This window comes from Lycium ferocissimum, chromosome 8 (assembly GCF_029784015.1).
Source record: "Lycium ferocissimum isolate CSIRO_LF1 chromosome 8, AGI_CSIRO_Lferr_CH_V1, whole genome shotgun sequence".
In the NCBI taxonomy this organism is placed as follows: domain Eukaryota; kingdom Viridiplantae; phylum Streptophyta; class Magnoliopsida; order Solanales; family Solanaceae; genus Lycium; species Lycium ferocissimum.
In genome coordinates this window covers 49863908-49881124 of record NC_081349.1, presented here as the reverse complement: position 1 = coordinate 49881124, position 17217 = coordinate 49863908, and the positions used below count along the sequence as shown (strand labels likewise).

At 43.4% G+C, this 17217-nt stretch overlaps 1 non-coding gene across 1 annotated transcript; it reads right to left on the bottom strand.

Annotated features, from left to right (window-relative positions):
• Nucleotides 1–1049: 1049 nt before the first annotated feature.
• Nucleotides 1050–1155, bottom strand: LOC132069074 (small nucleolar RNA R71). The gene has a single exon (XR_009417642.1). It is a non-coding gene; the product is annotated as a small nucleolar RNA R71 (small nucleolar RNA).
• Nucleotides 1156–17217: the final 16062 nt, after the last annotated feature.

Genomic DNA, 17217 nt, shown 5'->3' with positions numbered 1-17217 from the left:
TAGTTTATTTGGGAAAATAGCTAGGGTTAGGTAAGAACAAATAACAAGAACTCAAGGCTTTAAACCTTGTTTAATAAATTCACTTAGGAATAAGAGGAATTTACTTGGCATAATTAATCGTTCTTCATGCATACTTTCTTGTATTTGGAAAAAGCATAGAAAGAAATAATCTTTTCTTATTGAGAAATAGTTCAGATTCACATAGAGGTTAAGTGCATCCATACAAACGATCCATTAGAAGTATATCAGGATCGATACCCATGATCATACACTTTATCTGACGGGAACACAACCTTGGTTCTTTTTACCCATATATTTACCACTTTAAATTTTAAGTCACTTTACATTAGTCCACGAACCAAAACAACTATAAAACCCTTTTTTCTGGAATACACCAGGATCGCAAGATTAGTATAATACTTGTTTAGTAAACTTTTCACACCATATTATCTGTGGGATTCGACCCCAACCTCGTTGGGTTACTATATTTGATAACGTCAGCGTTATACTATTAAGAGGTGTAATTTGAGCGTATCAAATTTTGGCGTCGTTGCCGGGGAATACGGTTTTGAAATTACTAAATAGTGTTTACTCTTCTTAAAGTCTTTGTCATATTCCAACACACCTTGTTTGCTACCTTGTAAACCAGGTGATCAAGGCCAACAATAAACTTCCAGTGGAGAATGTTTTTTCTTTGATGAGTCGAAGCGAGATGAAGACTTTGCATCTGCAATCATTCATCCGAGGGTGACTGCTACTACTATCAAGTTTGATAATTCCCTCTATCATATGCTCAAACAAGAGGGATACTTTCGGAATGCAGTTGATGATGACCCTCACCAACACATAACAAACTTTCTGGATGTGTGCTCTCAGCATATCCAGCGGGGTGTGACTCAAGAAGCGGTTCGATTTGAAACTCTTCAAATATTCGTTAGCCAGAGAAGCGAGAAAATGGTTCACAAAGCTGCCCCGAAACTCTATTGCTACATGGGAAGAGATGGTCAGAGTGTTTCACAAGAAGTGGTATCCTCCGAGTAAAAGAGTTGAAATTCGTGATCAGATTTACGAGTTCAAACAACATAATGGGGAACAATTTTTTGAAGCTTGGGAGAGGTACAAAGAATATTTGGATAGGAGTCCAAACCATGGTTTTCCAGATCAGATTTTGAAGGAGAAGTTCTATAGAGGGTTGGATCCTATGACCCAAGCGATAGCCAATAATGCTGCCAGCGGGTGTTTCATGAATAAGTCCTATGCTAGTATTACTGATATACTTGATCGATTGACTACACAGACAAGCATGGCATTCAAGTAATTCGATGGGCTATCACTTGGAACACCGTTGATTCAAAATATTGTGAAAGATAGCCAGGAAACGCAGCAGACGTTGGCACAATTGGCCACTAGTCTCTCTTTACTGACAAAGAGGCTTGATGAGAGAGAAGCGAAGAAGGTGAACGTTTGTGAAGATATCTCAAGCATGCCACCTGGAATGTACCAAGTCCCAGAGGGTCCATATCAAGAGGGCCCCCCTTCGCAAGATGAGAATGTTTAGTATGTAGATTACATAGCGAAAGGGGATATTCCTGGGCTAATTCAGAGATACTGGAGACCCCAACAAGGGCAGGGGTCATACAATCAAGGGAACTACAACAACAACCAAGGGAACTACAATAACAACTATGGTGGACCGAACCAAGGTAGATACAACAACAACAATGGTAACTTTGGGAACAAAAGTTCCAACCCTTACATTCCACCAAAAGGGTAGTCTAATGATCAAGGTAGTTCGAGGTTGGAGTCAATGCTTGAAAAAGTGTTGGCAAGTCAGACAAACACTGAAAAGACATTATCTGGGCTATCAGAGACAGTGGTTTCTCATTCAGCAGCTATTCAGAATCTTGAACAGCAGATGCGTGATCTTTCTAGAGAACAGCATCCTAGCTAAAAAGGGCTTCCTAGTGATACTATTCCAAACCCGAAGAATGGTGGGGCGTGGAACGTACTTTTTCTATTAGCACGAGGAGTGGTAAAATACTTCAAGGTGCTGACAAGAAGGTGGTTGATCTAGATCCAATTATTGAGGAAGAAGAGGTGCATTCTGATGTGCCTATTATTGATGATGAAGTCCGTGGTGAAGAAAAAGTTGCTGATATTCCAGAAGTTGCTGCTGATACAAGGAAACACATGATAAAAGGGGCTCTTCGCCCTTTGACTCAGATGTACAAAGCAAAGCCTCCCTTTCCTCAGAGGTTGGCAAAGAAGAATGATGATGCTAAGTGTCAGAAGTTCTATGATCAGTTGAAGTAGTTAACAGTGAATTTTCCATTCTTAGATGCTGTCAAAGAGATGCCCGGATTTGCTAAGTTTGTGAAAGACTTGCTTATGAAGAAAAGGTCTATTCAACATGAGACAGTGAATTTAACTCATCGTGTGAGTTTAATTATTGCTTCCACCACAGTTCAGAAGAAGGGAGATCCAGGGGCGTTTACCATTCCGTGTAATATTGGGCTTCATGCATTCACTCGTGCTTTGTGTGATAATGGGGCAAGTATCAACTTGATGCCCCTTGCTATTTTCAAAAAATTTGGATTGGGGACTCCTAGACCGGCTTATATGCGATTACAGATGGCAAACAGATCTATCAAGAAGCCAGTTGGGGTTATAGATGATGTGTTGGTGCAAATGGGTAAGTTCATGTTGCCTGCTGATTTCGTGATTCTGGATTGTACAGTGGATAGAGATATTCCCATCATCTTGGGAAGATCGTTCCTTGCTACGGGTAGAGCGCTTATGGACTCTGAAAAGAATGAAATTATGTTCCGAGTGAATGATGAAGAAGTGACTTTCCAAGCAAGCAAGGGGATGAAGTTGCCAAGCGCTTATGAGAGTATCTCGATTATTGATTCGTTTGATGGGATTGATGATCTTTGTCGAACACAAAATGGAAGAAGAAAGTCTGGGAGAAGCTCTCGCTGCGGTTCTGATGAACTTTGATACGTGTGATATGGAAGGCTACGTGGAAACTATAAACGCGCTTGAGGGTCTAGGTTCCTACACTTACCACCCAAGAAAGCTTGATCTTGATCTTGCAAATAGAACTACTCCACTAGCTAAGCCTTCTATTGTTGAGCCTCCAAAGCTTGAGCTTAAGCAGCTCCCAGCACACTTGAGGTATGAGTTCCTTGGTCCGAACAAGACATTGCCAGTGATCATTTCAGCATTATTGACTGAGGAACAGATTGAGCGTTTAGTGGAGATTTTACGCAAGTACAAGCGTGTTATTGGTTGGACCATAGTAGATATTTGGCGTATTCCTTCTGGTATTTGTGAGCATAAAATTCAGCTAGAAGAGGACAGTAAGCAGAGTGTTGAGCATCAGCGGAGATTGAACTAGAATATGCAAGTGGTCGTGAAAAAGGAGATCATAAAGTGGTTAGATGCTGGGGTAGTGTATCCGATTACGAAATGCAAGTGGGTAAGTCTGTTCAATGTGTACCAAAGAAAGGAAGTATCACTGTGGTACCTAATGCAAAGAATGAGCTGATTCCCACTCGTACAGTTACTGGATGATGTGTTTGCATGGACTATAGGAAGCTGAATACTGCCACTTGTAAAGACCATTTTCCTATGCCTTTCATTGATCAGATCTTTGGATAGGCTGGCTGGGAGGTCTTACTATTGCTTCCTAGATGGTTAATCGGGCTATAATCAAATCAACATTGCCTTAGAAGATCAAGAGAAGACGACTTTTACTTGTCCCTATGGGACGTTTGCGTTCAGCCGAATGCCCTTTGGGTTGTGTAATGCACCAGCCACTTTTCAGAGGTGCATGATGTCGATCTTTTCTAACATGGTAGAGGATTTCTTGAAAGTGTCTATGGATGATTTCTCAGTTGTTGGTGATTCGTTTGAGGATTGTCTTGACCATCTGAGTCAAGTGCTGAAAAGATGTGAGGAGACAAATCTCGTGCTAAATTAGGAGAAGTGCCACTTTATGGTGAAGGAAGGGATCGTCCTCGGTCATAAAATCTCTGAAAAGGGAATTGAGGTCGATCAAGCGAAGATAGATGTGATTGCAAAACTTCCTCCACCCATCTCAGTTAAAGGTGTCCGAAGTTTCTTAGGACATTTTGGGTTCTACAGGCGCTTCATCAAAGATTTCTCCAAGATTGCTAACCCGATGTGCAAGCTTCTTGAAAAAGAGGCTAAGTTTGTGTTTGATGACAAGTGCCGAAAGGCGTTTGATGAATTAAAGGAGCGCCTCACTACTGCTCCTGTTATTGTTACTCCTGATTGGTCCTTGCCCTTTGAGTTGATGTGTGATGCTAGTGGTTTCGCGATAGGTGTTGTGCTTGGCCAGAGGCACAATAAAATTATGCACCCGATCTACTATGCTAGTAGGACACTTAATGTGGCGCAGATGAACTACACGGTGACTGAGCAAGAGCTGCTTGCGATAGTATATGCTTTTGAGAAGTTTCAATCCTATTTTCTGGGGTCCAAGGTTGTGGTGTACACTGACCATCTTTGTGTTGAGGTATTTAATGGCAAAGAAGGAGGCTAAGACGTGACTGATTCGTTGGGTCCTTTTGTTACAAGAGTTTGATTTCGAGGTAAAAGATTGAAAGGGATCCGAAAATCAGGTCGCAGATCATCTCTCTAGGCTTGAGGAAACTGGGGTGCCAGCAGAAGAACTTGATATTGAAGATGCGTTTCCAGATGAGCAAGTTTTGGAGGTTTCTATGCAAGTGGCACCCTGGTATGCGGATTTTGCCAATTACTTGGTGACTGGTGTCATTCCTGACGAGATCAAATCTTATCAGAAAAAGAAATTTTTGCGGGATGTTCGTCAGTACTATTGGGATGAACCATACTTATTCAGAACTTGCGCCGATAACATTATTCGGCATTGTGTCCCAGAAAGTGAGGTGTTGGAGATTTTGAAGGCTTGCCACGACTCCCCAGTTGGGGGACATCATAGTGGTACGAAAACTGCTGCAAAGGTTCTTGAATGTGGTTGTTATTGGCCCACTTTCTTTCCTGATGCTAATTTGATGATACGATCTTGCGATCAGTGCCAACGGCAGGGGAATATTGGTAGGAGGCAAGAGATGCCTATGAACTTCGTAATGGAAGTTGAGGTGTTCGATGTTTGGATAATTGATTTTATGGGTCCCTTTGTAAGCTCTTGTGATATGAAATATATCATGATGGCTGTTGATTATGTTTCTAAATGGGTAGAAGCGGTGGCTTTACCTAATAACGAAGCCAAGAGTGCCATGAGTTTCTTGAAAAAGAACATATTTACTCGTTTTGGTACTCCAAGGGCGATAATCAATGATGGTGGTTCTCACTTTTGTAATAAAGCCTTTGCGGGATTGATGGAGAAGTATGGAGTCAAACATAGGGTGGCAACCCCTTATCATCCTCAGACAAGTGGGCAAGTGGAAGTCTCTAATAGGGAGATAAAGAGTATTTTAGTGAAAACGGTGAATGCAAATAGAATTGATTGAGCCCGCAAGCTTGATGATACTCCATGAGCTTACCAGACTGCCTTCAAGACTCCGATTGGGACTTTGACTTTCAAGCTAGTTTTTGGCAAAGCATGCCATCTGCCAGTTGAACTTGAACATAAGGCCATGTGGGCCTTGAAGAAATTGAACATGAATTGGGAAGAAACGACCAAACTCAGGTTGTTTCAACTCAATGAGATAGATGAGTTCCGCTATCAGGCCTATGAAAGTGCAGTGTTATACGAAGAGAGGATGAAGCAGTATTATGACAAGAAAATTCTGAAGCGGGAATTCTACAAGGGTGACCCCGTCCTGCTATTTAATTCTAGATTGAAACTGCTACCGGGCAAATTGAAATCACGATGGTCAGGTCCCTTTGAAGTGGTAAGTGTCTCACCCCATGGAGCTATTGAATTGAAGTCCGAAGATGGAACTCGGACATTTAAGGTGAAGGGGCAGAGGGTGAAGCACTACCATGGTATGATTTCGAGAGATAAGATTGTTGACCGATATCGGTTGAAGCACCTGGGAATGAATGACGACTCGGCATGTCCCGACCAAAAGTAAATTGGTAACACCACCGAGCTGCGACGTTAAATCAAGCGCTACATGGGAGGCAACCCATGTTTTACAGCTTTCTTAGAATAGTGTAACGTTTTTCTTTTAGACTTGTGTTAGGCTTGCAGGAATTTTGACGGTCGAAGTACAGGCTGAGAAGAACGTCCCGTACTTTATTGTACGGGGCGCACTTCATGCCCGTACTTGTAGAGCGAAGATTGCAAACTCACTGGAAATTTTTGGGAAGTACGTGAGGAAAGAACGGGCCGTACTTCATTGTACGTCCCGTACCTTCTCCGCGTACTTTATCAGGTACGTCGAATACACTCACTAGAACAAGGAAGAAAGGTACGTGCTATATGTACGTGCGTACCTTTTCCGGATATAACAAACTTTAAAAAAAAATGGGAAGTTAAAAACTAAAGGAACGAAACTTTTTTTTCCCTTCCCACTTCTAAATTCCTTCCAACTTCCCCATTCCTCACCCACGATTCCACCCTATTACCAACCCATCAATACCGGCCATTACTGCAACCCATTACTCACAATCCACCATATAATCTCACCATAGTCCTCCCAATCACTAAAACACCCAATTCCATCTTTTGTACCCGAAAAAGTAGTGGAGGAAAGGAACTTGTAGGGATCTTTTGAATTGCGTATATTATTCTCGTTGTGATCTTCCTCACAGGTATGTTGATTTAGTTCTTTCATTGTATATTCGCTTTGTGGATTGTAAGGTAGTACATATAAGTAAAATCTGATTATGGGAGCATTTGTGGGTGTAATTCAGGGTGGGGAGTGATATGCTGTCATGTATAGAACTCGTGGGGACAAATATTTCATATCCCCACTGGGTTGGAGGGCATTCCAATGATTGGTTTCAGTTTTGAAGCCTAAAGTTGTTATGCCCGCCAACTGCTCGGTAAATTGTCTCAAAGAGAATTATTATGCAACGGGTGAAGTCTGAGTAACCCGCACCCCTAAACCCCTTAATTGAATCATGAAAGAAGTAATTTACGTGTTGATGATGTTGTGTAGGCCGTCGTTAAGATTTCGCAGAGTCTAATGGCAATACTTGAGAGTACGTGATGAATGTACAGGTCGTACTTTATTGAACGTCGCGTACATCGCTCACGTACCTCAGTAGAAGATTACAGAATCGGCCCAGTTATATACCTAAAAGTACGTGAGCAAAGTACGTTCCGTAATTTATTGTACGTCACGTACCTTGATCACGTACATCAGTGAAAGGCAACAGAAACTTCTAAGCTGTAAACTCCTAAGTACGTACATAAAGTACGTCCCGTTCATCAGTGTACGTCGCGTACCTTGTGTCCGTACTTCAAAATACACCCTGTACTTTGACTGTGCGGCCTACACTGCTGAAACACTTCATTTGCAAGCAAAGACTTGCCGCTTCTTTCATGGGTCCGGTAGCAACTTTCTAACACTGTAAATGTTTTCCTCAACAGGTATGCCACCCTAACACAAAGGTAGAACTTCTACACAAGGCAAGAGGGGCAGGGTTACTACAAGGCTTAAGGATGTTCCCTCGGACCAAGATTTGTCTGATGAGGACAACAGACCATTAAAACAATTGATGATCTCAACTCGAGGCCAAGCTAACCCAGTACAGGTTCCCTCCCAGTCTGAAGAAGAGGATTCCTCTAGCTCAGATATAGTAGGGTCCGAGCCGGAACAAGCCCGAGCATCAGAAATAGCTTGGAATCCAGTGGTAACCCCTGTCACCCCCCAGGAAGTGGCAGATTATCGAAGACAGGAGGAAAGCCTGATCAGGGCTGAAGCGGAGGATGCCCTTCAATTCTCGGTAAAAGGTTCACGAGAGCGGTTTGACAAGGGCATTGAAAGTATAAAGAAAGAGGGTGCTCCTAGGCAAAATATTTAGGAATAAAAGTGAATAGGATTCTGGGATTTGGAGGATCACCCACAAATCAGGGCACTGCTGACCCACTACAAGCTAGAGGTTTTCAACAGCGAACCGGGCGACTATTGCCCAATGCTCGTGTGGGAATTCTATGCCAATTATGGTGCGCAATTGAGCACAGTTGTGAAGCCAGGAATGCTGAAGCAGGATGTCCCGTTGGCGGACGAGGTTAAGGTTCGAAAAGTGAAAGTTGATAGATCACCTGCCGCCATAAACATGTATTATTTTGGGGCTGACTTTGCTCCACCTCTTCACATGGTTGAGTACGATGATAAGATTCAGAGGAGGATGACACAGTCGGTAACGGAGTGGTTGGCCTCCGTTATAGCCAAGGGCAGCCTACGGTGGTTGAGCAAAAAGTCGAAGATATTCAAGAACACTCTGTCGCTAGAGACAAAGTTTTGGTGGGTTGTAGTGTGGTTTCGAATAATTCTGGCAGCTAGCCGCCTCCGAGGAGAAGCGACAACTCACTTCCCCTCGACGAATCTTACTAAACATCAAGGCCCATAATGGCATAAACCGATCTCATAAAAGGGAAACATCAAAACTCGAACAATCTATATATACATAAACATGCTGAAAGAACAGTGCAAGCCAGCTAGGTTGCTACATATACTGTACACAAAAGAATAGAAGCCGACAAGGCTACATCATCTGACTAATACATACAACTGTCTACAGACCTCTACTGGAATAAAAGTTGTAGAAAGGACGGGACAGGGCCCCGTCATACCCATATGCATACACATCTCAAAAGGGTGGCATACCAAAACTGACTGCAACTCCGGATCAAATGGAGCGCACTGACCACTGCTAGATCTAGAGGTCCTACTGAGCTGGACCACCTGTTTGTCTACCTGTACCTGCGGGCATGAACGCAGCCCCCCGAGCAACGGGGAGTCAGTACGGATAATGTACTGAGTATGTAAGGCATAAGAACAATATATATATATATATAAGAATCATGAATAAGATCTGAACTCATAAGCTGAAATGACTATCTGCATGTACTTGTATGAACTAGTATCTGTATGTATCTGCATAAATCTGTGTAACTGACAATGCCACTGTGGGCGCATAATATGCATGCTCATGCCTATCAATGAAGGTCATACATCTATATATATATGTGTGTATAACGCCTGATATATGTGTGTGTATAACGCCCGTCCTCTATGGCATCTCATCATATCATATCGGCTCCTCTCGGAACGCGGCCATAATCAATATCATCATCATATCATCATCATAGTGGTAATATATATATAATATATCTCTCTTATCATATATATATATATATATATATATATATATTCGCGTATATAACGCCTTTCGGTCACGGGTCAATGTACATATATATAATGAATGTAATGCATGAATAAACCGTATACATAGAACTCGGATACATAAAGCTCGGACCCATGAATGTAAGGAATCATCATAAACGGGGTACATGAACATCAAAGACTGAAGTACTCCTAATGCTTCTAAGAGTGGAGTAATATGGATCATAGGATCATGCCAAAAGAAAGAAAGGATAGCCTTAACATACCTTGAAGTATATCCAATCGTCCAACTTCTACCTCTTGAACTTGCAAGTCTACAATTAAGATAACATAGGCCTTAATTAGACTATTTACCTCACTTACTAACCATCTTTAGATACATATAGAGCTTAACGAATTATGGACAACATTTCCCTTATAAGCTTAACAACTCTTCAACTTCCCATTCAATCCAACATCAACCACAACAACAATAACAACACTTATATATATAAATACATACTCAAATTTATCCCCAATCATCTCTTAAAATAGCCTCAAATCACTACCTTGCCCTTCATCAACTTACCACTTCCACAAATACCCTCTCTTTACTTAAAATCACTAAAACTCTTGATAATAAACTCAAATACAAGGGTAGAAATCATTTACATACCTTGAGGGGTCTAAGATTCCAAGAATCACTTCAACTCCAACTTCCTAAGCTTCACAACCTTGAAGAAACCCTAGAAACAACCTTCTTCTTCACAAGCACGGGTTCACGGGGCTCGGATCTTACCAAATCTCCACTAATAATGATGGAAAATATTAGGGTTTTTTTTTTTGATTTGGAATGGAGGAAAATGAGAAATAAGGTCGTGGCTCCTATATTTATACTTGGAATTAAAAAGCTACAGCGGTCCGGTTCGACGAGCGGGTCGACGACCCGTCGACGTGTCGACGGTCCGTCGACTTGCTCCGTCGACCTGCGCCTGCAGATGCAAGGCTGCGGAACCCTATCGACGCCGCACATCGACGGTCCGTCGACCATGTCGACGACCCGTCGACGATGACTGGTGTCTGCAGATTTTCTCTGATTCAGTTCAGATCGCGTCGATTCGATTCGTTCAACTTCTAACTCTATAAATTGCCAGGAATACCTGCTGGTACCCTTGTACACGGGGTAAGACACTTTCTATCTTCAAAACTCGGGCTCGGGTCTCTATTCCAAAGGCATACCCGACTAGAAAACCATAGGTTCTACTACTACGAAAACGAGGGGTGTAACATTCTCCCCCCTTAGGAACATTCGTCCTCGAATGTTCGAACAATCCTGGGTTATAAAAATTTTGGCAGAGTTTCCCCTGTACTTATACCAATCCGTCCTGCACACAGCAACCCAAAATAATGCCACACAAGGCCACATACTATAACATACAATACTATGGCCTCACACGACCAATCACGATAACTAAAATGAAATAATACCTGGGGGTGATGATGCCTCAGACTGAACCTCCTGTACTGCTGGGAACAAATGCGGGTACTTAATCTTCATTGCCTCTTCCGCTTCCCAAGTCACTTCCTCAACATTCTTATTCCTCCACAAGACTTTAACGGAGGCTACATCCTTGGTTCGCAACCGACGGACCTTCCTGTCCAATATAGCCACTGGAACTTCTTCGTATGATAACTGCTCGGTCACCTGGATATCATCCACTGGTACAACTCTTGAAGGATCTCCGATACATTTACGAAGCATAGATACATGAAATACCGGATGTACCGACTCTAACTCAGAAGGCAATTCTAGCTCATATGCCACCGTGCCCACAGTACGAATGATCTTATATGGCCCAATATATCGAGGGCTCAACTTACCCTTCTTGCCAAACCTCATCACTCCCTTCATAGGCGAAACTTTCAGGAACACCCAATCGCCTATCTCAAACTCTAGCTTACGTCGCCGATTATCCGCATAGGATTTCTGTCGACTCTGAGCTGTTAGCAATCTCTCTCTAATCACTTTCACCTTATCAACTGCTTGCTGAATTAAGTCTGGGCCTACTAACTGATTCTCCCCGACATCAAACCATCCTATGGGCGATCTACATCTCCGCCCATATAAGGCCTCATAAGGAGCCATCTGAATACTGGAATGGTAATTGTTGTTATATGCAAACTCGATAAGAGGCAAATGATCATCCCAGCTACCTTGAAAGTCAAGCACACAAGCTCTAAGCATATCCTCAAGTGTCTGTATAGTACGCTCTGCTTGTCCATCTGTCTGGGGTGAAATGCAGTACTAAGACTCACCTGAGTCCCCAATCCCTGCTGAAAAGACTTCCAAAATTTAGCTGTGAACTGTGCTCCCCTATCTGAAATAATGGTTGTAGGAACACCATGAAGTCGTACAATCTCCTTAAGATAAAGCTTCGCATAATCCTCAACTGCATAAGTAGTTCTGACAGGCAGAAAATGGGCTGACTTTGTAAGCCTATCAACTATGACCCATATCGAATCACACTTCCGCTGAGTACGGGGAAACCCTGTAATAAAGTCCATATTAATTACCTCCCACTTCCATGTCGGAATCTCCATAGCCTGCAATAGACCTCCAGGCTTCTGGTGCTCTATTTTGACCTGTTGACAATTTGGACACCGAGCAACAAATTTCGCTATATCTCTTTTCATACCATCCCACCAATAAACTTCTTTGAGATCATGGTACATCTTTGTTGAGCCAGGATGAATAGAATAGCGAGAGTAATGTGCCTCCCCCATAACCTGCTGACGGAGTCCTGCAACATTAGGAACACATAATCTACCTCGATACCTGAGTACTCCATCACTTGTAATCACAAAGGGTGTCTTTTCTTTCTAAGGTGTTGTATCTCGGTAATGAACTAAGACAGAATCCTCATACTGACGCTCTTTTATCTCTACTACCAAAGATGACACCGTTGTGTCTTGAATAAGAACTTCCTGCATCACCTGAATCTATCAATCGAACTCCGAGGCTAGCTAATCGATGAACTTCACGGACCATTTCTCTTTTCTCTGGCGGCACATATGACAAGCTACCCATGGATTTACGACTAAGGGCATCGGCTACTACATTAGCTTTCCCTCCCGATGGATGGTACAAAATATCCATATCATAATCCTTTAGCAACTCTAGCCATCGCCTTTGACGTAAGTTCAAGTCCTTCTGCTTAAAGATGTACTGGAGACTCTTATGATCAGTATAGATATCAACATGGACACCGTATAAGTAGTGCCTCCATATTTTCAAGGCATGAATCACTGCCGCTAACTCAAGATCATGGGTTGGATAATTCTTCTCGTGCTTCTTCAACTGTCTAGAAGCATAAGCGACAACCTTACCGTGCTGCATCAACACACAGCCCAATCCAACACCTGAAGCATCACAATATACCACATAGCCATCTGTCCCTTCTGGAAGAGTCAAAACTGGTGCTGAAGTCAACTTATCCTTCAACGTCTGAAAACTCTGCTCACAAGCATCTGTCCATTGGAACTTAGCTGATTTCTGAGTCAACTTAGTCAATGGGGCTGAAAGAGAGGAAAATCCTTCTACAAACCTTCTATAATAACCTGCCAAGCCCAAGAAACTACGTATCTCTGTTGGTGCCGTGGGCCTTGGCCAATTCTTCATAGCCTCAATCTTTTGGGCATCCACTCTAATGCCTTCCTCCGAAATAATGTGACCCAGAAAAGCCACAGAGTTCAACCAGAACTCACACTTGGAAAACTTGGCATACCACTCTCTACCTCGAAGAATTCCAAGCATCGTTCGTAGATGTTTCGCATGATCAGCCTCTGACGGCGAATAAACCAGAATATCATCTATAAACACAATCACGAACAAATCTAGAAAGGGTCTGAATACACGATTCATCAAATCCATGAATACGGTTGGGGCATTAGTTAGCCCGAACGACATAACACGAAACTCATAGTGGCCATATCTAGTCCGGAATGCCGTCTTCGGAATGTCCTCTTCCTTCACCCTAACCTGGTGGTATCCTGATCTCAAGTCTATCTTCGAGAAATATTTAGCGCCTTGCAACTGATCGAATAAATCATCGATCCTCGGGAGCGGATACTTATTCTTTACAGTCACTTTATTCAATTGCCTATAATCAATACACATTCGCAAAGAGCCATCCTTCTTTCTTACAAATAACACCGGTGCTCCCCACGGCGATGTACTAGGCCTAATAAAGCCCTTCTCAAGCAAATCTTTCAACTGCTCCTTCAATTCTTTCAACTCCGCAGGTGCCATCCTATAAGGAGGAATAGATATTGGCTGAGTGTCTGGCAATAGGTCAATAGTGAAATCAATCTCTCTCTCTGGGGGAATGCCTGGAAGCTCATCTGGAAACACTTCTGGAAACTCATTAACCACAGGAACAGATTGAAGAGTCGGCGACTCTGCTTGCACATCTTGAACTCGAACTAGGTGAAAAATATACCCTTTTTTCTGATCATCTTCTCTGCCTTAAGGTAGGAAATTAAACTACCCCTAGGCAAAGCAGCATTGCCCTTCCACTCTAGGATCGGCTCGCTCGGGAAACCGGAATCGAACCATCTTTGCTCTACAATCAACATTAGCATAACAAGAAGCCAACCAATCCATGCCCATAATAACATCAAAATCAATCATATCTAACTCAATCAAATCTGCTACGGTATGGCGGTCACAAACTATAACAACACAGCCCCGGTATACTCGCCTAGCTATAACCGGATCACCAACTGGCGTAGACACCTCAAAAGGTTTAATCAACTCGGGCTCTATCCCAAACTTGCCGGCAACAAAGGGCGTAACATATGATAAAGTGGAACCTGGATCAATCAGTGCATAAACATCATGGGAGGAAACCGATAATATACCTGTAACAACATCAGGAGACGTCTCGCGGTCCTGTCTACCAGCCAATGCATACACGCGGTGCTGAGGACCGCTCGAGCTGGATGCTCCACTCCTCCCTCTACCTCGCCCTGCTGGCGTCTGAAAAACTTGCCCTGAAGGGCGCACTGCAGAAGAAGAGCCAGCCACAGACCCTGTAGGCTGAACCATACCTGTACCAACCCCCATCGGGCACTCCCTCATCCTGTGGCCTGACTGACCACAAGCATAGCAACCATCCAACCCCAATCGACACTGCCCAGCGTGTAGCCTACCACACTGAGCACACCGCGGCAAAGGTTGCCTCACCCGGCCCGACTCGACTCGGTCGTACCGAGAGCCTGATGCTCTGGAACTCTGGCCCGCTCCAGAATAAGAAGACCGATCAAACCTCGGACCTGAAAACCGCGAAGATGCACTCCCTGCTGAATGGAATGGATATCGGAATACCGTTCGTCTCTCGTCCTCCCCTAGACTCACCCCCATATCTAAAGATCGGCCCTCTTTACCATGGCCCCGGTCACGGTCACGATCTCTCCGTCCTCCTCGCCGACGCTTGCGATCCTCCAAATTTCGTGCATATGCCGTATACGGGAGATATCCATGCCTGGCCGTAATGCAAAGTAGTCGTACAAGCATCTATCAAATGTGGCCCTAGACCAGCCACAAAACGATGAACTCTATCCTCCATCTCAGCCACCATGGCTGGGGCATATCTAGCCATAGAATCAAAATACACGCAATACTCCTGGACACTCATACTGCCCTGCTCAATACGTAGAAATCTATCTGCTCGGGCTCGTCGCCCTTCTGGAGGTAAATAATGGCGAATAAAAGCATCTGAGAACTCTCGCCAAAATACCGGAGGGGCATTCTCTCCCCTAGATAACTCCCAAGTCTGATACCACTGTACTGCAATATCACGGAGTCTATACGAAGCCAACTCCACCGACTCGACCTCATCCGCGTGCATAACCCTCAAGGTCCTCTGCATACCATCAATGAAATCCTGGGGGTCCATATTTTGCTTTACCACAGAAAACTCGGGAGGACCTAACCCAAGGAAGGTCTTAACCCTCGAACTACCGGCCCTGTCTGCCTGGTCAACACCAACTCCCTGCCGCTGAGCCTGGGCGGCTACTAATCTGGTCAACAACCGTACAACATCCCGCACATCCTGGCCCTGTGCATCCGGCTGAGGAACTGGGGCAGGTGCTGGAGGCGGGGTATGCGATGTCTCAGACGGCCCCTCACTCTGAATCTCATCCTGGGCCCTCGTGGCCTGCCGAGTACGGCTAGTGGCCTCACCGGCCGCTCTCTTGCCCTTCTGGGCAGCTGTAGCTTTCTTGCGGGGCATCGCTGAAATCAGAACAATTCATCAAAAGCGAACGCTTAACACATGGCTCTATCGCACAATCTAAGAGAGAAAGAATGACATCATCCTAAATGTCCTGTAGCCTCCTGTTTATAAGTGTGGTGCACAACACGCCCATAAACAAGACTCTACTAGACACGGTCTGTAGACAACCCTAGGACGGAACTGCTCTGATACCACTTCTGTCACGACCCAAACCGATGAGTCGTGACGAGCGTCTGACCTCTAGCGACCAAACACCCCTATACTCATATCTGAATCTTACTAAACATCAAGGGCCCATAAATGGCTTAAACTGATCTCATAAAAGGGAAACATCAAAACTCCGAACAATCCGTATATATACATAACATGCCGAAGAAGAATAGTGCAAGCCGCCTAGGTCGCTACATATACCGTACACAAAAGAATGGAAGCCGACAAGGCTACATCATCCGACTAATACATACAACTATCACAACGTACCTCTACTGGAATAAAAGCTGTAGAAAGGACGGGACAGGGCCCCGTCATACCCATATGCATACACATCTCAAAAGGGTGGCATACCAAAACTGACTGCAGCTCCGGATCAAATGGACAGCACTGACCACTGCTAGATCTAGAGGTCCTACTGAGCTGGACCACACCGTTCGTCTACCCGTACCGCGGGCATGAACGCAGCCCCCGAGCAACGGGGGAGTCGCACGGATAATGTACCGAGTATGTAATAAAGAACATAATATATATATATATATATATATATATATATATATATATAAGATCGAACTCATAAGCCGAAATGACTATCGCATGTACTTGTATGAACTAGTATATCCGTATGTATCCGCATAAATCTATATAACCGACAATGCCACCGTGGGCGCATAGTATACATGCTCATGCCTATCAATGAAGGTCATACATATATACATACATATACGTATATAACGCCGATATATGTGCGTATATAACGCCCGTCTCTATTTCATCATATCATATCGGCCTCTCTCGGCCATCATATATATCATCATATCATTCATCATATCATCATCATAGTGGTAATGCGTATATAACGCCTATATCTCATCTTCTCATACACACACACACACACACACATATATATATATATATATATATATATATATATATATATATATAACGCCTATTCGGTCACGGGTCAATGTACATAAATATATAATGAATGTAATGCATGAATAAATATATATATATATACCGGATACATAAAATTGGACCCATGAACAGAAGGAATCATCATAAACGGGGTACATGAACATCAAAGACTGAAGTACTCCTAATGCTTCTAAGAGTAGAGTAATATGGAAGCTCGCTTACTCGCTTGTTGGCTCATATCATAGGATCATGCCAAAAGAAAGAAAGGATAGCCTTAACATACCTTGAAGTATATCCAATCGTCCAACTTCTACCTCTTGAACTTGCAAGTCTACAATTAAGATAACATAGGCCTTAATTAGACTATTTACCTCGCTTACTAACCATCTTTAAATACATATAGAGCTTAACGAATTATAGACAATAATTTTCCTTGTAAGCTCAACAACCCTTCAACTTCCCATTCAATCCAACATCAACCACAACAACAATAACAACACTTA